Raw genomic sequence first — 20,810 nt, forward strand, 5'->3', positions numbered from 1 at the left:
GGACCCACCTGCATTACCACCTCCTTTTAAAATCCAGCATAGTATTGTACTCCAAACATCCCCTGAGAGTTGGGTCTAGCTACCAACACTGTTGCTCCAAGGCACTGTGAGATATTAAAATGTGGTTAGACTCCAGTGCCCAACATTGTTTGGGAATATTGCTGCCTGCCGTGAGGGATGCTTGCAAGGGATGGCTATAGGACAGAGAGTCAACTTGGGTGTTCTGTTCTGTTAATTATGCGTTTGGCTTTTAAGAAGTTTGTTCTAAGCAGCATCCAGTATCTGAGGCGAAAGAGTGGAGCAGAGTGAAGAAAGTGGTGGTATAAATATGTTGTGAGTGTGACGGGAGGTTATGACTAAAGCCCTCTGAGCATTGCTGGAATCTGTTTCTTATGGGTGCAGAGGTGCAGAGGTACGGTAAATGCCAAACACTGTATCTGAGTGAAGTCCCTCCATTGGCAGACAAAATAAACAAATCCTTTGCCTTTGAATTTTTGCAGGTAAGAATACAGGAGCATTACCATGATCAGATAAAAGTCTGGTTTCCTTCCCCCCACCCCACCTTATATTTCAGTACAGTGACGACTTTAAATTTTGGTTGAGTAAAATATCAAATATTAATGGTAAATGCAATAGGAAGAACATAAGCACAGAACATAAAGTGTTAAAAATCGCATATAGTATTTTTTTATATTCACCACCGTAGTCTTAGGTTTCTGGCTTTATCAGCAGAAATCCATAGCAATGAATAAATATCTCGAAAGATCTGAAAGGTATGCACAGTGTGTATGGAGACTGATCTGAGACACTAAAATGTCAGGATCTGTGTGGTTCAAGAATAAATTACAAAGAAAAGAAGAAGCAACAGTTTGTGTAAGCTGGGTGCTTGAAAAGCAAGGGTGTCTAAGGTTATCTGTCCTATCTGTACCAAACACTCTCTTCATCATAGGATGGAGAAGGGTCTGCCGAATGTGTCATGTAAGCAAACAGAATTGATTTTCTGCTGATGTGACACTGCTGCATGTAAAGTCTTCTATCTCTGTTTGTTGCAGCACTGCTAGACAAATACAAAGCAGACCTCAGTCACTCCTAGACCTCTTGAAACTGGGTACGAATGTCAGTCTGGGGCTTGTACCTGATATGCAGGAGATTGTCCAACATTTTTTTCCTGATGATTTCTATCTTGGAGGGAGACGTTGGTTATTTTAATGTCACATGGTACATTTTTCTCCCCCCTTTGACAAATGGAGATAGGAGTTCATCTGTCACTTAATTTGAAACACAGAATTGTGCTCTGAAGCTGGTCTATTCAGAGCAACCAGGGCTCAGAGAGAATTCCACATGGAATTCAGTGGGGGTTTACTTCTCAGTAATGCATTGACCCACACTGGAAATTGTGACAGCAGTTCTTAACCAATATAAGACAGTTAGGCGTTAAGTATTTATACAAGCGCAAAGTGAAAGTGTCCACTGTTTCTTTGAAAAGGATGAAGATATGGAGAGAACCAGAACAGGTGGAGGCTATGCGACTTTTCTCTGAACAGAGAAGCAACTGCGACAGCAGGGACTTCATCTGAACCAAAGTAAGACCCCACCCCCATTTAGTTAGGTGCTAAGTATTTGTCCAACTGCAGTGTTTAAGTGTCCACATTATCTTTGCAATGGAGGAGGATGGGGAGGAAAACAGAACAAGTGGCCACAGTCCATCATCTCAGCTTTGGGGGGACACCAGCTGCCACTGTTGCCCATTCACTTGCCTTCCTCCTCTAGGCTGGTTGGCAGAGGTCAAGGCAAATGGAGGTTGCTGTCCTTTTCTGTGCTCTCATTGCTGCTGCTCACGCAGGGTGGTCAACCAACAGCAGCAGGGAAAAGAATGAGGAGGACCAGAGAGATCTGGGAGTTAACCGTGGGTTCCAGGGTGTGTGGGGCCCAGGAGATTACCCAACAATGTCAGTCCTTCCCAAAATGTGTGTTTCTAATTTCCTTTGGATATCTTGGCTTCAAATGATGCTATTGCTTATGAAAAACAATTGCATAGTTGAGTTAAACTTATGGCCTCACTTTGCCCAGCCAACCACTGCTGATTGTTCACAATGAACAATTTTTGTAGGAAGTGAAGAGAAAGGTTGGATGACTCAGTTGAGAGAAGGAAAGTTTCTGGTTGACGGCTTTGGATGTGGTGAAGTGCTGTTAGCGCCAGCGGTTTCAATAGGAAGTTGATTGCCTCCTTTGTGTTGGTCATTAGGATCATATCAACTATCAGCACCATCAGAACGAAATGACATTTTCCATCAATGTCAGTCCCTAATGGAAGGGAACATTGTGCTGTATTTCTCTTGGACTCCAATGCCCCAACAACCCAGTTTCAGGTTCCATTGTTAAAACAAACAAAAAAAGCTTCCAGCTTGTTTTTGATGGGACTCTCCAGGCATCTTCATTTCCACCTAGCCATTTGGCAAGGAAATTGCTAAGATCTTTAGATCTGTTCTATTTACTAGTTAGTGTGAATGATGGCAAGAGGAATCAATTACACTGCAATAACGCACCCCCCCTTGCAACCCCCAGGCTCTATTCTTCATGTTCTGAACCAGAAAGATTTAAAAACCTGAACTGGGGATAAAACAAATTTGAACTCAGCCTATTTTACTTCTTGAGGATTGTTGTTCCTTGCTGAAAAGTTGGCTGAAGGGGGGGGGGGTCATTTTGCAATGCAAGAAAAGAACTATTATTTGTTTAGGAAACTGCTGCTGCTTTTTGAACTGCAGGGGTCTTCAAAGCAACTTAGAATACTCAACAATATAAAAACACCTCAAAGCAGAAAAACAGCTTGGCCAGAACAAGTACCATTTAGACAGCAGTTATAAAACACATACAAAGCACAGCAAAGACTGATGGGCAAGATGAGTGGCATTTCCTCATCCAATTCAGTGTTTGGAAACAAGGGTTTTGCGCGTCAAGGTCCCCAAGAAAAACACAATTGACAATTTTTGTTTAAGGTTTTTGGCATAATTTTGGCCACAACTTTATTCAAATACAGCAATGTGAGTGGTTGCTTAGGCATTGGTAGCACTAACTGCCGCCGCACGGGGACAGCTCTGACATTCGCACCCCCCGCGAAGTCAGGAAAGGTAAGTCACCTAGGGAGAGAGACAGGACTGGGAACCATGCCTCACCTCTCCCCAGCATGCTCCCAGGGGCTTGCGTGGCCCTAGGCCCTTGCAAGGGGGTTTCGGACAAAAGCATGGGGGAGCCCCTGGGTTCCTTTAACGGTAAAACCCTTCAGCAGCAGCAGCAGCAGCAGCAGCAGCAGCAGCATTTTGGAGGGGCAAGCACAGCCAAATCCATACCCCTCCACCAGCAGCAGCATTCTGGGGGGCAGGCATAGCCAAATCCATACCCCCCCAGCAACCAATTCCAGACCAATGCCTAACTGCAAACCTTACAAGTTGTGACGATTTGCTACGCGGTAGGCGAAAACCAAGTGGCACACACTAATCAGCCAAATGGCAAAATTCCTACTGGGCCCCTGCCCCAAAGCAGACGACCCCATGACAGGCAATAGCAAGGTCAAGCAAACAGCTTAACATTAGGGAAGGGAGGGCGGGTGATCCGAAGCACGCAGCGAAAGAAGACGTCCGTTGCTGCATGCCTTGTATTTAACAAATAGGGCTGTCAATCACTAATTGGCAACATCTAAATTTCCCCAGTAACAGTCCGCCCCTGCTTACAGGATGGCCAAACCATTTGCCTAGTAACAGTGAGGTGTCTTGACAGCCCCGCCCGCAACCTGTGCTCTCCATGAGGGAGAACACACTTTGTTAACTTCTGAAATACAAGATTCTATCATTGCCCAATTTAAGCTCAGTTTTCCTACATCTTCTTTAGTGAGCTCTGTTGGGCTTTGATTCCAGCACTGTCAAAATAGTTACACTTTGGTATTTAAATGAATAAAGAAAAGTTGCTTGATATTAAGGACTCAGATGCACAGCTGCAGATAAACCGTTTTAAGTGTGTTGTAAAGTGCAATATACAATGTGACACTAGATGGTGACAGTGAGCTATGGCAAATTCAATATATTTTTCGAAATGTTTTTTAAAAAAGCATTTTCACAGCGTTTTTTATATGTGTGTAGATTCCACTTAAGAAACAGTGAGTACACTGGCAACTGTGTCAGAGTATGTGCACGACCCTATGCCTATAAGGTTCATAGTAGCAGTTTGAAAGTTCTGCACATGTCAGCTACTTAGTTGTAGCCAGATATGTGATATTCTGTGACACAGGAACCTAGGAAGCTGTCTTCTTTCATGTCTGCCCATTGGTTCATCTAACTCAGTATTGTGTATATTAACTGGCAGTGGATATCCAGAGTTTCAGACAAAGACCACCATGCAGTGGATTAAGAATTTTGCATGTCACACTATAAGCCGACACTTTGGTCATGTGCCAAGTCATGCTGATAGCTTAATAATAGGGACATTGGAGGCTGCCTTTTACCAAGTCAGGCCATGCTCCCTTTTAGCTCAGCATTGTGAACACTCACTGGCAGCAGCTCTGCAGGGTTTCAGACAGGAATCTCTGCCATCCCTACCTGGAGACACCTGGGATCGAACCTGGAACCTTTTGCCTGCAATGGGATTTTTGTGTGTAGGTCCCCAGACCACCCCTCAAATAATTTCACACATCACACGTAATTTTAGTTTTGGTTTTTGGGCACTATTTTGGCCACAACTTTATTAAAATACAAAATCAGTGAGTGGTTGTATAGACATTGGTTATGACTATCTGTCCCCCCACCAGGGACAGAACTGACATCCGAGCCCCGATTGGAAGCCAATAGAAGGGAAAGTCAATGTTGGGAATCAGTTGAGCTTCAGACCACACCGCTCACCCAACCAACTCCCCAAGGCTTGCCAGCCCTGGTCCCATGACAGGGATTGGACGAAATCGTGGCAAGCCCCAGGATTCCTTTAATGGAATTCCCTTCAGCACAATTGGAGGGGCAGGCACAGCCTAACCTGACCCCTCCACCACCAGCAATTTATAACCAATGCCTAACCGCAACCTTACAAGTTGTGACAAATTGCTAAGTAGTAGGCAAAAACCAAATGGCACCAGCCAATCAGCCAAATGGCAAAATTCCTACTAGGCCCCTGCACCAAGGCAGACGACCCCATGACAGGCAAAGCAAGGTCAACCGAAAAACAGGGCAGGCGGGTGGGTGATCCGATGCACTCTGCAAAAGAGAAAGGGAAACCAAAGAGCCCTGTATTTAAAGTCTAATGGTCCCACCCACCAACTTGCAACATGCAATTTGCCCCAGCAACCCGGTCATCCAATCAATGTCCCATGCAGTAGCCATAAACCTGCCCGGCAACACAGGGCTGACCTGGTGGCCCACACCGCAACACACACTCTCATTTAATTGGAGAATGCGCTTTATATGATTGCACTGTACGGTTGCAATCCTAAATTTAGGAGTAACCAATATTCAGATACTGTTGGAATGCTTCTCAGTCCCAGCCCGCGTGGCCAATAGCCTGGGGTGATGGGATCTGCACTCAGACAACATTTGGAAGGCATCACATTGGCCAACCCACCTTGAAGAAAACCTAGCTGTACTTCATGGGACTACTTCTGTGTAGAAATATGCATTATTGCTGTGTCATTCCGCTGCCTGAGTCATGCGAACATCTATTCCACAGATTACTGTGCTGTGTATATTTATGAGCTTTTTTTGGTAAGATGCTTTGAATTTCTCTTATCAAGAAGAGCTGGGTATACATTTCTAAATAACTTTTCACCTAATAACATAATGTGGTTTCCTGGGAGAAGTATCCATAAGAATTTTGTTCAGAGAAAGGCACAGGTACATTATGTGTTCCTTCTCTTGCTTGTTGTTGTTTTTCCTAGCCAATATGCAAATGTCCCTATTGCATTTCCATCTGAGCAGACTGCACAACTTATATCATTGTGATTGTAGCAGATGCGAGCAAAGAGTATTTACCAAGAAGGAGCAGAGGCACTGCTGTTGCTTCTGTTGTTATTTCCTGCAGCAGAACCTGTCGGCTGGCAAAGGGAAGCAGAATGGAACAGCCATGAGGCTTTGGCATCATCGTGGCATAAGAACCTTTTGCTCAGCTTCAGGGGTATGAAGGAAAGCACCAGCCAATTCTATTAAAATAGGTTTTCCAGCCAATTCTTGCTTCCCCAGATGCAATCTGTTCGTATTCTAAATAAGAAAAATCTACTTAGTAGAAGTACCACCGCAACTGGACCAGTTAGAACAAAGAAACCTGTAACTGATTGTACAATCCATTAAAATTAAGTAAAATAAATAACGCAGGATATCATGCCTGCTGGAGATGTGCTGCATCAAGAGGAAATGATTTTCACATATTCAGTGGTTTTGGAGAGAGACTATTGAAACTGGGTGGAATTCAATGTTGCCCTATTACAAATAATCTCTCTGTGTAAGCATGTCAACTTGCCAGATGGAACAATCACCTCTCTTCACTGTATGGTGTTCTGGGGTTCTCCCCAGAGCTATTTTTTGGGGGTGTGTGTGCAGGGGTATACAGGTTGAGGAGAGGAGAGGGAAAGCCCCACTGCGCAAGTGGAAGGCCTTGTGCAGGGCTTCATCTGACGAGGTTGATTAGGTGAATCCTGCCCTTGGAGAAGGACTATATGTGAGTTAACAACAACACCAACATTTGAAGGTTTGGTCCCTAAAAGGAGACAAGAAATAGATAGAATAGAAGTGGCTTCTGAATGGAAGAGAGCACAGTGAAGAATGAAGGATGGATTGAATAAGATGTGTAGTACATTGTGTATGGAAAAATGCACACATCTTAAAAAGGATGTGGAAATAAATGCTTTTGATTTACCAGATTTGTGCAAAACAACAGTTTAAAAATAAATAAATAAATTTTGTGCTGTGCCTGGCCTTGCCAGGTGGAAAGCCAGCAGTCTCCTAAGGAGCACTCACCGGGGCAAGGCAGGTGGAGGTATGAGCTCCTCGGATCTCCAGACTTAGAGAAAAACATAAGCACACTGGATGCTTCCTGACTTTTCTGTTTTTGGTTGGGACTCAGTCACATACTGGCTAATTCAGGAGTGTCTCCAATTATAGTGGATGGGGAGATCTTGAGCAACAAACCTGCTTCCCAAAAGATCGTATTTATTGCAATAAGGAAAGTGGCATGAAAATGCACTGGATAGAATAACAGTTGCTTTGATGCAGTGTCACAACAAACATATCAGAATGAATGCTCATTAAATAGCCAATGCTGTCTAGCCTCCTCTCAAACAATCAGAACAAATGGTTGTCTAGAGAAGCACCCAGCATTTCACGTACAAGCACAGACAGCCAAGTTGGGGTGTGGAGAGCAATATAATGCAGTTGTTTTGCACAAGAGCAGTTCTGCACAAAACAGCTATATATATATATATATATTAAATGTTGTGAATGTGCCTTCAGCAACAACCAGTGGAAACAGGCACACCACATTCTTTCCTTTGGGCTGATAGAGTAAAATGGCAAGGTTTTGCTCTGGCGCTGAGCAAATGAATGTAGGTGGTGTGGTGCAATAGTTGGCAGCCAGCAAAGTGCCACCACATATGCAAAACCACAACCACCCAACACACACGTTGTTCTTCAGTTCATCCACACTAAGGTCATATGCAGTTTTATGCTGGATTTCTCCAACAATCCAAATAAATGGGAAGAAAGTGCAAGCTTCCCTTTGGATGACTTTGTGTGGATGACTCAAAAAGCATGCACACATCTACTTCAAACTGTTACATGTATATATACATAACGTGGCCCTAGCTAGGACCTGTAAATGTTGCCTGTATAGCTCTGAAAAGTGTCATGATGCTGGTGGTGCCAAAATAATTACCAACAATGTATTAATCACCCTCATCACCATAATCCTGCCACCCCCCCAAAAAAAATTAAAATCCAGGCAAAGAAACCACGACATAGACTACTGTAATGGCAGTCCTTGGTGTAAAGTGAGTCTGACCTGATGATAAGAAAACTTGCAGCAGAATAGACCTGGCATATGTAAGTGCAAAGCTTAGATGCCTGCCTGTTCCTTCTCTTTGCCTCCTGCAGCTTATAGGGTCTCTCTCATTTTGTTATTTATTTTTGCCTCCTTTTCAAATGTTTATATGGAAGAAACCTTCAGGGGATAACACCTGGAGTTTCTCTATGTGTTCATATAATTATTACACCACATTTTTATATGCACTGCAGCATAGTACTCCTGCAGTAAGGAGGGGGAGGGAAATCTATATTTTTCAATCATACTTTGGAGCCTGATTCCCTTAAGTAATCTCTGTTCTCGGGTATTTTATTCAAAGTAACATTGATTTTCCTGGGAGATTAAAACTTGCCTTGAAGATTGGCAGTATGTGTGTTGGGCAGCGGGGGAAGCTTTCCTGAAAGCGTGTGTGTGTGTTAAGCAGGAATTTTATTAATCGACTCCCTGCAGCTTAATTTTGTTTATGTAAGTAAAGAACAATAAAGAAGATTGGTTTAAAGTTTAGTTTGCTCGCTGAAGAAAGGGCGAGGGAGAGAAAGAACAAAATGAGAGCCGTTCTTCTCCTCTCCTGTGAAACACCATGCACTGCAGTAAACAAAATTCAACAAAGAAAATAGTAGGCACTGAGTCACCTCTCAGGGCTCATGACGGATGTCTAGTTTACCTGGGATATCCTAAATCTTGCAGTAAACCAACATAGCACAGTGTGTGTGTTTTGTTAGCCACGAGAGATTTTTTTCATTATGAGCAACAATAAGTGCATTGTGTAGTTGTTCACAAAGCTACAACCTGCTGTGTTTGCTTCTGGGGTGTGTGTGTAGGTTGCGACTTGAGTGGGGTGTGCATGTCTATTTCATCTTGCAGACAAACTGTGTGAACACATACACACTGTTTTGAAGTCACTTCTTGTGGCTTTACTCTAAAATGTATGCCTCCCCCCCCATATGCTATTATTATCATTTCTCTATAGCACTGGGCATTTAGTGCCTCATTTAATTTGCCTTCACAGTAGCCCCATGAGCAGTAGCAGACTGTGCAGGGAGGCTGTGCCATGTACATAACCTCCTTCCTTCTGTGTCTCTTCTGTTGCATAGCTGCATTTTGTGACGGAGAGTGGCAAGGTCGAGGTCAACACAGTGCAGACACACCCAGTTGGGTCCATACCCTGAAGGGAGGTCAAGTGAGTGGGGCAGCCCCACCACATCATCTGCCCCTTCCTGTGAAGTAGAGGATGATAGTTTATTCCTGTTGTACAGAATGGCTAAAGCTAAGGCTATAATATTTAGGAACATAAGGACATAGGAAGCTGCCTTATACCAAATTAAACCATTGGTCCACCTGGTTGAGCATTGGCAACACAAGCCTACCCTAATGTGGTACCATCTATAATTCCCATCAGCCCTGGCCAGAATGGCCAGTGGTCAGGGATGATGGGAGTTTGAGTCCAATAGCATCTTGGGATTGCAATGTTCGAGAAGTGCTTGGCAGTAACTTTCCAGAGCTTTGGGGAAAAGAGTGGACTGTCAAATAACATTGGGACGCGGGTGGTGCTGTGGGTTAAACCACAGAGCCTAGGACTTGCCAATCAGAAGGTTGGCGGTTCGAATTCCCGCGATGGGGTGAGCTCCCGTTGCTCGGTCCCTGCTCCTGCCAACCTAGCAGTTCGAAACACGTCAAAGTGCAAGTAGATAAATAGGTACCACTCTGGTGGGAAGGTAAACTCCGTTTCCGTGTGCTGCTCTAGTTCGCCAGAAGCGGCTTAGTCATGCTGGCCACATGACCTGGAAGTTGTACGCCGGCTCCCTCGGCCAATAAAGCGAGATGAGCACTGCAACCCCAGAGTCAGCCATGACTAGACTTAACGGTCAAGGGTCCCTTTACCTTACCAGTGTTGCAGTTTGCAATGTAAATGCTTCTCAGAACTATTTTGGCTGGGGGCTGAGAATATCATAGGAAAGGACCAGGCTTTATGGCAGAATACATGCAAATAGCCCCTAGCAAAATCCCTGGCATCTCCAGTTGTGGTTGTTGTTTAGATTCTAATCTAGCAGTGCTGGGAAAATGCACTGCCTTTGGTAGGTGTAACTTCTGCTTGAACTTTCAGTTCAATTTCTTGGGTTTCTTTTGAAAAGAGAATTCAGTGCATTACATGAGTTCTCTTGTAGTGGGGTTGTGTGGCACAGGGGCAATTGCTGCTGTATAGTTTTTAGAATGCATGCTGCAGGTTAAGCTATACTCTGTCACACACTTTCCTGGGAGTAAGCCCATTGAGCACATAGGCACTTCTGAGTAAACATGCATAGGATTATGCTGCTAATGCGCTAGTTTATCTTTTACATATCTTATCCCATAGTATGTATATAATTAAAAGCATTTATAGGGTTGTACCCATTACTGATCCTACTGAGAGTAGACGCATTAAAGTTAATGAGCATGACTAACTTACACCTATTAATTTCATTGGGTTTCTTTTGAGTAAAACTTAGCTGGATACAACCCATAAACCATGTAATATTTTAAAAATCTCTTAAGTGGTAATCTTTACATCAATTTTGCAAAGTAGGCTGTTTAGTAGGTTATTAGCTCTGGTTTTTGTCATTATCTCCACAGCTTGCCAATCAGAGCTGTGCAATGGTGGAGGAAGGGGGTGCGGGGGGTGCACCTCACCCTGGGTGTCATCACTGAGGGTGGGTGACAAAATGAGGTTTTTTAAAAAAAATTGGGCTCTCAAAACTTTATAGGAGTGATGTGGTGGCTTAGGTGCCTGCAGGTTCTGTGCTGCCTGAAACGGCAGCGTGGGACTTGCGTCTGCCTACTGCCCCTCCCTCAGTTGCCCTACAGCTGAGGGGGAGGCGGCAGAGAGGCTCCAAGCGTCAGAGAGGCTTGCCCCGCCCCCGGCTGCAGGACATGCCCCCGCACTAGGCACCCGAGCGGCTAGCTATGCCGCTGGAGCGGTGCTACTTCTTGTCAGCATTTCCTCTCAAAATCCCACTTGACTGGCCTTCTAGTATTTTCCAGTAGATCACTTAGCATTGAAAAATGTTGGTATCCACAGTAGATTTCTCGCAAACCAGTAAAACGGAGACCCTTGCGATACTCTTGAAGTTTTGATGTAATCTTAACCAGCAAAAAGAGAAAAGTAAAGGCGGGCAGAACATGGTTTGTAAATAAAGAAAAATTGCCTTTGGTGCAAAATATTGGAAGTGAACTTGGCAGTTCTTTTTCAGTTATTTCCTGGCAGTTGGCCAGATCATTTCCTTGTCATGCAGACTTGCCTCCTTGGCAAATGTTAAACCGGCAGAACAAATTGTCTTGATTTTATGAATTTTCAGCCACTAGACTGGTACAACACTGAAAAACCCAGTTGCCTTAACTATACAGCTGCTCTTGCAGCAGTATAATGCAACAGGCTCAGAGACCAATGTGTGTCTGCCTACTGTTGTTGCAATGGATGAAAATCATTTTAAAATATACAGTGATTAAAAAAACAAAACAGAAACAATCCCCAAATGATGTCTTCTGTGGGAGAAAGGGACAGAGCTGAGAAAGAACCATATGCCATAATTTCCAAGTCTTGTCACCCAGACACTTCTGGGAAGTGCTCAATTTGGTCCTGTAATAAGGTCTATAGAAGATCATAATAGGACAGACTACAACAGGATAAACCTGTGGAAGCGAAGACAAATATTGTGGGATGAGCATAATGCTGCATTCATGTAACAGCCCATTTCCCAAAGCCCAAAGGCAGATTTATATTCCCTCGCCAGCTAAGCAGTGGAGCCAAAAAAGCAGAGATGGCAGTTAAATGTCATTGCCTGGAAATTAATTATGATGCTGGGTATCTTTCAGGGGCTGCAGGCTTTTTCTGCATATAGCCACAGGAATATTTCTCAATTCTGAAACAACACGGAAAGTAGATATGATACCAGACAAAGTTCAAGGTCTCAAATGTCAAGTGTATTGGCTTACAGTGTATTGCTTTAGGATTAGATCAGTAATAAGTCTTTATTCAGCTTAGTTCATCGTGGGAAACTTTGTTTTTGTTTCATGCTATTTCTGTATTTCATTTTCAGTTTTCTCCCCCTACCCCTTCACATGAGCACAGACAAAATTCAGAGAATATGAGTTTGTTTTCCCATCAGTTTCTGCAGCAGAATTTCTGGTTTCGGGTATCAACTAGCTGGAGATAACTTGGCTCCTAGATAAGGCTTACTTGCAAACCATCTCAAGCTTGTGGCTGAAAGATGTGGTAAACCCAATCACAACTCTGATTCCGCAACACAATGATTTCCAGTGACAACTTTCACATGAGAAACATAGTTTAGCTCAGACCAAAATAAAGTTGGTATTATGCTTTCGACCACTAAGATCCCAAACTCAGTTCTTCTGAGTGTGGTTGTGTAATGCAAAAGTTGTTTCAATCCGTGGTGTCACTCTTGTCAGCCATCTAAGGGAGGTCAGTCTCAATACCTAACCGTCCTAACTGGAGATGCCAGAGAATGAACCTAGTACCTTCTGCTTACAAACCATGTGCTCTGTCTCTGAGTTATAATTTCTCCTCAACTTACGCTAACTTTTTATCAACTGGATGGTAAGGTGAACAGATACATCATGATTTCCAGATTCAGTAGCCGTGTACTTAATTCCTGCATTGCAGGGGGTTGGACTCGATAACCCTTGGGATTCCCTTCCAACTCTATGATTCTAAGTCCATTGCCGTAAAGATAAGAAGTTTTGCAAATGTGTTATTTAATAAATGTACTTATTAGAACGTTTACAGCTCATTGCAGTTCATTTTGCTGGATGAGTGCAGAATTGTAAACACTGAGGTCAGAAGGAGACAAAACGCAGAAAACTGCAGATGGTGATAATTACATTCTTAACAGTGGCCATGCACACATACACAAGGTCTTGATAACACTGGCATCCTGGCATTAGAAAACCAAGAACTCATGTAGTGCAATAGAAGTCCGTTGTCCCGATTTGATCCACAAGCAATAGCACTCAACCATTTGATGAACTGCAGTTCAGTGGTTTCCCACGGCAGACTGCCTTTGAAATTCCTTTGTTCTAGTATGCTCACTTTAAGGTCAGTTAACTGACTCTTGAAGAATGTATAATGGAACATGTTTGCTTGAACTAAGCTTTAGATAGCCATTTGGGCACAACAGAGTAATAAATTGTTACTGTTGCGGATACATTTTTAATAAAAATTCTCATAGTTCCATTCTTTATTTAGCACTCCCAATGAACTGTCAGCCTTCACCAAACAGGTATCCTGCATATGCTTTGGACTACAACTCCCATCAGCCCCAGCCAGCATGGCCAATGGGTCAGAACTGATGGACGTTGTAGTCTAATCCATCTGGGTGGCATCAGGTTGGAGAGAGCTGCTCTGCATGGTGAGCTAGTGTAGTGATTATTACACTTAAGACTGATGAAGTGCTGCCACCTCTTGGTCATGCAAATTATACATGATGTAGACAAGTTAGTGGGTAATACCAGACCTGAGAAGCTCACATTTCCCTTGTTTTCTTGCAGGGAGAGATGAAATCCTTGTCATATTTGCAAAACTATCCATTATATTTGAAAGTTGGTGTGGCATTATAGCTGGCTTCGGTGTAAATGTTCATTCTAAGGGGCTAACCAGAAAATATTTTTGATTGGCAACATAGATAAGCTGTCAAAAACCGTGGCTGGCATGAACAGAGGGCAAGAATTTGATCCTCAGGCTTGCCGAATTCTGCTAAGATAGCCTTCAGATATTATCAACATTCCATGAATTAATCAGTGCTTTCAGGATAGCAAAAAAACTGAGCTGTAGGAAAAGGGAATGTTGTTGTTTTTAACACATAGGGTTTATTTGAGCTTAATGTAACTAATACTGAGACATTGAGGATGAAGGATGGGGAAATGTGCCAATTTTGATTTTTCTCATTTTCCCAAATCTTGAATTCAGGTCACGACATTTTCATACCATTTTCTCGTTTGTTAAGGTCCTCATCAGCATTATAGCGTGAATTTCTCTCAATATGCGCACTGTTGTATGCAAATTTTCCTAATATGCCCATTTTTTTGCAAAGCGATTTCCCTGTGCTAACGTATGCACGAATATGCAGACCTTACCCTAGTACACATATTTCTGTACACGTCACTTGGCTGGAGAGCTGCACTGGAAAATTTGGAGAAGTGTAGATTTCAAAAGGTGGCTGCCTTTGGTTCGCATAATGTTTTGGCAAATGCAAATTAGGTATGTATGCCTTTAAATGCAAACAGGATTGTATTTCACACCCATCCCTATGGAGGAATCAAGATTTTGTGACCCATGCACCTGACAGTTTTCTCCCTAGAGAAGCCTGCCCCACATGCTGACAGCAGGTGCCTGTGAAGATTCTATTACTGCACTCACAGCAAGTTGCACTTTGGAAAATGCCTTTGATGCAGAATGAGGGTGGGGACCCTAGAATTTACAGGGCTTATTCAGACAGATCTCCTGTTTCCTAAAGAGCTCTTCAACCCAAGAAGCTTTATGCATGAGTGAGGTGATCTGTTGTGGAGCAAGACGGTGGACTTGTACCTTTGCCAACTGTGCAGAAGAGACCGTTTTGACTGTTGCAGATTTTCATCTCTGCTTGACAAGCTGCACCTGCCAAAATGCCTCCTTTTGTGTAACGGTTGAAGGAATAAGAACCCTGTCCTCCTTGCATTTGATCACTTTAGGCACGCAGCCTCCATTTATGTCCGTATGTTCTTTCTCCCTTCACTCAGAGGAGGAAGGGCTGAAAACTGACCACAGCATCACAACAGCCACAAGGAAGATCACCCTTTCTGGATGTCTGGTAACTGAAAGGGAGGAAAATGCCACCAGTAGACTTGCTATGTGGCCAGACTTCAACAATACCTTAATCTACTGCACCCCCCGCCCACCAGTAATAATCTTAAGAGTAAGTTATTCGCAAAGGTTCAAGACAGCGGAAAATCACTCATGATTAATGACTGCAAATGCTGGCATTCCTTTTCAATTGTTATGTTTATGTGAAGCTTGAAATAAACAAGCATTAATATTCTAATCTGTGGTTACCTCACTGAGCTCCATGCATGGCGATTGTAATGACAAATTCAGTTTGATTTGCTGCTGGGTTCATCTGGCTTGATGATTAAAACTGTTTTTAAGGTTGGGGGGGTAGATGCTCTCACCAAACATATTAATGGCAAATAAATCAAGGTTTACGAAGCAGCAAATGTCAAAACAGATGGGTATACCTAACTTTGCTGAAGTCCCTACTACTCACAGGAGGCAAGAGACCTTATTATTGAGGGTGTAATGTGCTTGCTTTTAATTGTGAAGTCCATAGCGGAGCGGGTGACTTTCTGGCCTGACAGCAGCACATGTCAAAAGGACCTAGAGGCTTTAGTAGACCATGAGCTAAACGCAACTCAGCAGTGTGGTGTGGCAGTTTAAAAGCTAATTCAGTTCTAGGCTGCTATAACACCCAGATCACAAAAAAGCAATGGCACCACTCTGTTCTTCTTTGTTCAGACCTCAGCAGGAGTACTCTGTCCACTTCTGGGCAGCACAGTTCAAGAATGATATTAAACAGCTGGACTATGTCTAGAGAAGGTGACAAAAATGATAGGGAGCCTGTAGACCAAGTTCTATGTGATATGGTTGAAGGAAGTGGGGTTTTTTGGCCTGGAGCAGAGACAACTGAGGAGGCAGGATGATGGGCATCTTCAAATGTTTGGCTACCACATGGAACAACTTTGTTTTCTGTTGCTCTGAAGCTCCTTTCTCAACTGGGTGCTCTCCAGATATTGTTGCATTACAGCTATCATCATCTGTGACCACTGACCATGCTGTCTGGGCCTGATGAGAGTTGCAGAGGGCACCAGGTTGGGAGAAGCTTCTCTAAAGGGTAGGATCCAAACCAGCAGAATCAAAGGACAAGAAAGGGTTTCTTTTAAACAAAGCATTAGGAAGAATGACCAAATAGTACGAGGTATTCAGTAGGGAAACATGCTGCCTTGGAAGATGGTGGATTCACCTTCATTATAGGTTTTTAAGCAGAGGCTCAGATGGCCAGGGATGCAGGATTTTCTCCATCAACAGGGTCCCTTTCAACTCTCAATTTCTTCACCTTTCTAACTATAGGAACAGAGTCAGACAAGCTTCTTGCAAGTTTGCATTTATATTTTTCTGCCTAATTTTCTTTCCCAAGCTAAACTTCTCTAGTATTGCCAGTGGGAAAGTGGGAAAGCATATTTAGGCAATGTATTATTTCTCATTCTCCTGCCCTACTGATAAGACCTTAAAAATTGTTAAAATGGTTCCATGTTTTCCCATTTCCCTGAGTGGTAAGAGATTCCAGGGGTAACACTAAAGAGCTTAATTTCCTTGGGGTGATGATGATGATGAGAGAGAAAATATTGGAGAGTTACAGTATTTTTTTTTTATATATTTCCTTTATTTACAATTATACCAGCAGACCATAACTGGTGGCAAAGAGCAAAGCAGAAAAACTGCCAGGTTCCCAGAGAGGGATCCTGCACCATTAAGGTGTTTTCAGCCAACTCATAGCTCTGTGTATCTCTAGTTCCAAAGGAAACTAGCTGATTGTGAGAAAAACTACGTGGGAGGAGAATTGATGATCTCCTGACCTGGCATTGATATTCACTGGGTGAATGCTTGTGGTGATAGGTTGTGCTTTGGCCCATTGCCAAGGCAGACAGAACCTGGGAAGACATCAGGCCTAGAAGCGAGTGAGTCTGTGAGTCTGCTCCTGTCATTTAAGGGTGGAACATTTGCACGTTGACTGCCAAAATAGTAGTCAACGTCAATGAAACATTGTTTGAAAATGTACTGTGTAAATTGCTTTGAGGACAGTAAAAAGGTAAAGGGACCCCTGACCATTAGGTCCAGTCGTGACCGACTCTGGGGTTGCAGCGCTCATCTCGCTTTATACCCCACAAATAAAAAACCAACCAACCAACAAAAGGATGATCCTTTTACATACCCCTCTTCAAACCTTTAGTTTGGGAAGGGTATCTTCTTTTTGTACCTCTATGTTGCTACTTTTCTGTCTTTTATTGTTGCTCTGATTTATTGATTTATTCTATCGTTGTGCTTTTATTGTCTGTTTTGTCATATTAATATGCTGTTCACTGCTTCCGGAGGCCTTTGGGCCAAAAAGTGGCAGATAAATCACCAACCAGAACAACAGCAGCAGCAGCAGCAGCAGCACCACCACTAACACATACTTGTTTACATGGATATAACAGTTCCTTAGGACTGCAATCCCCAATAAATAATTGACTTCAGCAGGGCTTTAAAGGTGCTTTAGCTTGTGCTATCAGGCTCGCTGTTTCTTTCTTGCTGGTCACATTCACCACAGAGTTTCCTTATCTGAAACCAGCCTTCCCAAACTGTGCCCTTCCAGATATTGCTAGACTGCAGGTCTTATAGCCTTGACTATTGCCAAGTGGGACTTGGTAGGGCTAGAGAGGCAGAGAGGCCAACGGTGAACGGGGCTAGAGCCAATGACAGTACTGAGGCTAAGGAGGAAGGAGCCAACAGCCAGGACCATCTCCTGGACTGCAGGTAAGTAAGAAGGCAGACAGGTGGAGGCTGGCTAAGGGTAGACTGAGGTTGAGGGAGCAGTTCCCCAGTTGTCCCAATGGATTAGCCTTCTTCACCATTGGATTTGCTGGCTGGGGCTAGTGGCAGTGCCCAACATCTGTTGGGCATCAGGATGCAGACGTTTGTTTTAAACAGAGTACACTCCCCTGCCCTCCTCTGTCTAGTCCTCATCCCTGCAGGAGTTGCCTATATGGGAAACATCTACAGCCATTACAGAGCATTCATGTTTGTTTGTGGCAAATCTCTCATGTCCACTTTGGACAAAACAGAGGAATAAGCCTGCTTGCACTAATCAGATGACCTCAACAACTACTACTGCTGCTGCTGCTACTACAACTAAATTCATTTATACCCCTCACATTTCCCTGACAGGACTCAAGGCAGCTTACGTATAAAATAAAAACACTAAAAACATGGAAAAATAATAATTAAAAACAAACATTAATATAATCAAAACTTTATACATATAAAACATATGCATATACCTGTACATACATATTAAAATATATATGTATATTAGAGGAGGGATAGTACTTCTGGTGGGGGATACATCACGCTCCTTGTGGGGTAGTTTCCCCCCACCTTTGGTCTCTACCTGAACTCAGCTCTCACCTGTGGCTTGTAGAAGCTGTCAGCCAAACCCCAGGAAAGGCTTTGATTGGCTGGGTAAATCAGGTGAGGGTAGCTGATAGGTCTCAAAACCTTGGTGAGTTAGAGACTACATGCAATGTCAGGCTCTGGAGCAGAAAAGACTCAAAGGTCAAGAAGGCGGTTTCTGCACGTTCTGTAGAGGGGAACGAGGAGCAGATGGGGCTCATCAACCTGGGAAGGGAGCCCATCTAGCAGAAGGAAAACTCTGAACCTAAACCTCTGCTGCCTTGTGAGATATCTCTGGGAAAATAAAAGACTAAGGAGTAAACCCTACACAAATCAGGAGTGGAATCCCTAAGATGGTTGGATGGTGCCTCGTACAACTCCTTCCAGCAACGCCTGCAGCCAAACATAATGCTCTGCTTTCCTTTGAACCACATCAGCAAGGCTGAGAGCAGAGTCTTGTTGTCTGGGCAGCCCAGGACCTGCATACAGACAACCCAGGCTTGTGCCCCAGGAAGGTCACTTTGGTGCTGCTAACACAGCGGTTTGACTTCACCCCCGGAGGCACACTCCATTGTCTTTCGAGACATACGGATGCCAACAATATATTTAAATGTAAACATAACAAATAATCTTCCGGGGAGGTCTCAAAGTTTCCTTGTGCTGAACGCTCTGGGGAGTTTCAGGACCGCAGATACCAGTCTCACAGCTACATCACTGGATACAACAAACAAACATTTGATATACCAGACCGCCTATTTACAGGAAAGGGTCTGGAAGAGAGATGCATTTTGGAGGGGGAAATGGATAAAATGAGAGATGAGGCACTGTCAGCAGTTTGGAAAGCTCTGTATGAGTGCATATGTGCGAGGGCAAGATTTTATCTTTACTTATACTCTTATATATAGTGCATTCAGAAATGAGCTGTAACTGACTTATGGGTCGCTCAAGTCATGGCTTGGTCTTTAGTAGCTAATATACAGAACGAAGCAGAAGTGCCCTGGAAGAAAGCAGGATCATTTTCCACTAGAGTGGCAGGCAGGATCTGCTTGTGGAACAGCTCATTGGAGGCCACTCCCGAGCCCTACTGCACAGCAAAGGGGAAGGTCTAGTGCCTTTCCCTCAGGGTGCCACACTGTGGCAGTAGAGTGACAGGAGCCAACGGTACAGCCGTCCAGGGCCCTACAGCCCAAATGACTACCCAGAGACTGGAAGAAGATGGAGGCAGCAGTAAACAGGCACCATGTCAGTATCAGGGCCAGCACAGGCATGCCAGGCTTCACCAGAGCTGCTGCTGGTTTTGCAGCATCCCACATTTTTTCCTATTTGGAAAATAGGAAACAAAAAACCACGGCATTTTTAGTCAGAGGGCAGCTGGCCAGGCATGCACATGATGAGAGATGCTTATTTCATTATAAAATAGATCTCCCTTTTCCAAAAAATAATGGACACCAGCAGGAAGCAGAGTTAAAGCAGCACCCAGCAGGACTGGACCCTTCCACTCTGTGCAGTGTGGGTGGGAGAGCAAGAAAGGAGCACAACATCTCCTTTAAAAATCCCAGTTTAGCATTAGCCCAGCCCCTGGGGAAGGATCAAATAAGATGTTTCCTGGGCCGTGGTGCATGTGTGTGCATGTTCATCCCTAGGAACTAACAAATTGCATTACCTGCTGTATTTATAAACCTCAGTATATTTTGTTTGTTAAGAATTCCTGCGCGGTACCAGGTACTTTCTGTTGGTTTAAAATATTTATATTTGATTTGTCTGTTTTTATTTTATCTTTTACATTTTATATCCTACCCTTGGTCACATGACCTCAGGACAGGTTTCAATATTAGAATATGAATTAATCATAAAGCAATAAAGCAGCCCGATGGAGCTCTGTGGGGAACATGTTCCATAACAGTGGCATTATTGCCGAGAAGGCCCTCCGGCAGGTCCTAGACACCCCCTCCCTTTATTCCATTGAGTGATAGAACTACTTAAAGGGCCTCCCTAGAAGATCTTAGGCCACAGGCAAGAGAATATTGAGAGAGGCTCTCCTTCACGTAGCCAGGTCCAAAAATATTCAGTGTCAGGGACTGGGCAGAGGAGGAATGGTGGAAACGGCCTCCCCAGCCTGACCCGTCCAGAGAAGAGGGAGACAGTTTAAATTTACAACAGGGGTTTGAGGGAGATCACAGCTCAGAGGCAGATGAGGGGAAAAGTTGGGAAATAATGGGAGAGGAGGCAGCGGCGGAGGAAGCAGCAGCAGCAGGGGGGTGACAGCTAATGGACACAGTGTCTTTAGAAAGCATTCCAGATCCCCCTCTCCCAGAACCTGATGAGCCTTGAAAGTAGGAGATCAAAGAGCTCAAAGACAGAGGGCACTGCTCAGCACCCGTGGGAGAGACGTTGAGATTGACAAATGAGGAAGTGGAAGAGATGGGTGTGTGGAGATTCACTCGGGACAACACCATTATCCAAGAGGCTGGGTTCTAAAGCCTCTCTCTATAAATGCAAAATAAAAAGTAAATGGTAAGAACATTCCTTG

At 43.8% G+C, this 20,810-nt stretch overlaps 1 protein-coding gene across 1 annotated transcript in view; it reads left to right on the plus strand.

The window, feature by feature from the left end:
- Positions 1-1,484: 1,484 nt before the first annotated feature.
- Positions 1,485-20,810, plus strand: part of THSD7B (thrombospondin type 1 domain containing 7B) — a 528,234-nt gene continuing 508,908 nt past the window's right edge. The window contains exon 1 of the mRNA XM_081928487.1: positions 1,485-1,583. The gene's annotated coding sequence lies outside the window, so the exon portion shown is untranslated. The remainder of the gene's footprint in view (positions 1,584-20,810) is intronic.

The sequence above is a fragment of the Podarcis melisellensis genome (genome assembly GCF_964234715.1).
Source record: "Podarcis melisellensis genome assembly, chromosome: 1".
In the NCBI taxonomy this organism is placed as follows: Eukaryota; Metazoa; Chordata; class Lepidosauria; order Squamata; family Lacertidae; genus Podarcis; species Podarcis melisellensis.